The sequence below is a fragment of the Macrobrachium nipponense genome, chromosome 9, assembly GCF_015104395.2.
Source record: "Macrobrachium nipponense isolate FS-2020 chromosome 9, ASM1510439v2, whole genome shotgun sequence".
NCBI lineage: Eukaryota > Metazoa > Arthropoda > Malacostraca > Decapoda > Palaemonidae > Macrobrachium > Macrobrachium nipponense.
This window is the reverse complement of record NC_061110.1, coordinates 8,135,566-8,138,065: the sequence shown is the minus strand read 5'-3', so window position 1 is coordinate 8,138,065 and position 2,500 is coordinate 8,135,566. Positions and strand designations below refer to the sequence as shown.

At 42.3% G+C, this 2,500-nt stretch overlaps 1 protein-coding gene across 1 annotated transcript in view; it reads left to right on the top strand.

Moving 5' to 3' along the window:
* Positions 1 to 2,500, top strand: part of LOC135218612 (sulfotransferase 1C4-like) — an 8,770-nt gene that overhangs the window by 3,823 nt on the left and 2,447 nt on the right. The gene's annotated exons all lie outside the window — the stretch shown is intronic.

The window sequence follows — 2,500 nt, the reverse complement described above, 5'->3', positions numbered from 1 at the left end:
TTTTGCTCTATCACAGTCCTCTAATTCGACTGGGTGGTATTTAAAAGTGTAGGGTTCCGGGTTGCATCCTGCCTCCTTAGGAGTCCATCACTTTTCTTACTATGTGCGCCGTTTCTAGGATCACACTCTTCTGCATGAGTCCTGGAGCTACTTCAGCGTCTAGTTTTTCTAGATTACTTTTCTTGGCTCTTGGGATCGTGCCTAGTGTTCCTATGATTATGGGTACAAGTTCCACTGGCATATCCCATATCCTTCTTATTTCTATTTTCAGGTCTTGATACTTATCCATTTTTTCCCTTCTTTCTCTTCAACTCTGGTGTCACATGGTATTGCGACATCAATGAGTGATAGTTTCTTCTTGATTTTGTCAATCAACGTCACGTCTGGTCTATTTGCACGTATCACCCTATCTGATCTGATACCATAGTCCCAGAGGATCTTTGCCTGATCGTTTTCTATCACTCCCTCAGGTTGGCGCTCGTACCACTTACTGCAAGGTAGCTGATGGTTCTCCAGTGGAGGGTTTTTGCCACTGAATCATGCCTCTTTTTGTACTGGTTCTGAGCAAGTGCCGGACATTCGCTTGCTTTGTGGTTTATGGTTTCATTTTTCGTATTGCACTTCCTACATATGGGAGAGATGTTATTTCCATCTATCGTTCTTTGGATATATCTGATTCTTTGGGCCTGATCTTGTGCCGCTGTTATCCTTCCTTCAGTTTCCTTCTTTAGCTCTCCCCTCAGTAGCTATTGCCACGTGTCATCGCTGGCTAGTTCTTTAGTCTGTCTCATGTATTGTCCGTGCATTGGTTTGTTGTGCCAGTCCTCTGTTCTGTTTGTCATTCTCCTGTCTCTGTATATTTCTTGGTCTTTGTCTACTTTTATCAGTCCTTCTTCCCATGCACTCTTCAGCCACTCGTCTTCACTGGTTTTCATATATTACCCTAATGCTCTATTCTCGATGTTGACGCAGTCCTCTATACTTAGTAGTCCTCTCCCTCCTTCCTTTCGTGTTATGTATTGTCTATCCGTATTTGCTCTTGGGTGTAGTACTTTGTGTATTGTCATATGTTTCCTCGTTTTCTGGTCTATGCTGCGGAGTTCTGCCTTCGTCCATTCGACTATTCCTGCACTGTATCTGATTACTGGCACTTCCCATGTGTTTATGGCTTTTATCATATTTCCGGCGTTGAGTTTTGACTTGAGTATCGCATTGAGTCTCTGCATATATTCTTTTCTGATCGTGTCCTTCATCTCTTGGTGTTTTATATCCCCTCCTTCCATTATTCCCAGGTATTTGTATGCCGTCTCATCTATGTGTTTGATGTTGCTCCCATCTGGTAGCTTTATTCTTTGTTACTTTGCCCTTTTGTATGTTGACTACGGCACATTTTTCTATTCCAAACTCCATCTTGATGTCCCCAGATACAATCCTTACAGTCTGGATTAGGGTATCTATTTCCTTGATGCTCTTACCATACAGCTTGATGTCATCCACGAACATCAGATTATTAATTCTGTTGCCTCTTTTCTTGAGTTGGTACCCAGCAACCATCTTCAGTACTTTTGTAGTGGGGACAGTGAGTCGCCCTGGAAGATCCCTCTCCTGATATTAACCTCTGCTAGTCTTATTCCAGAGGTTGTAAGTATTGTATTCCAGTTGCGCATTGTATTTTTGGGGAAGCTGATGGTATTTTCCTCTGTCCCATATATTTTCAGGCATTCTATTAGCCATGTGTGTGGTATCATGTCGAAGGCTTTCTTATAGTCTATCCATGCCATGATTAGGTTGGTTTTCCTTCTACTGTTCTTCATTACCATTTTGGCTATCAGGAGCTGGTCTTTTGTGCCCCTACCCTTCCTTCTGCAGCCTTTCTGTTGGTGGGGGGGATCGTGTTTGTCTCCTCTAGGTAGTTGTACAGATTTTCACTGATGATACCTGTTAGTAACTTCCACATTATCTGTAGACAGGTGATAGGCCTGTTGTTACTGGATATATTTCCCTTACTCTTGTCTTTTTGTACTAAGGATGCTCTTCCTGTGGTCATCCATTTGGGTGCATGGTGATTTGAGATACAATTCTGGAGTTGTTCTGCTATTCGTTGGTGTAAGGCCTTGAAGTTTTTGAGCCAGTATCCATGGACTTCACCGGGAACTGGGGCTTTCCAGTTTGGCATTTTCTTAATTTGGTGTCTGACTGTGTCTGTCGTGATTTCTGTGAATTTCTGTTTATTCTCCCTGTTTCTTCTTCCTTGACTTCCTGGAGCCATGTTGCATGTTTTTTGTGTGATACCGTATTGTTCCATATGTTTGCTTCAGGGATTTCTTGGTGGTTGTCTTCCCCTCTTAGTTGGCTGTACATTCTTTTCTGGTTGGTTCCGATAGTTTGTTCTGTTGGTATCCCTTATTTCTGTTAATGTATGTTGAATCTTATGTGCTTTGGCAATAAGCCTCTGTTTTACATCTTCTATTGTGCTGTTTAGTCCCCTCTCTTGTACTTT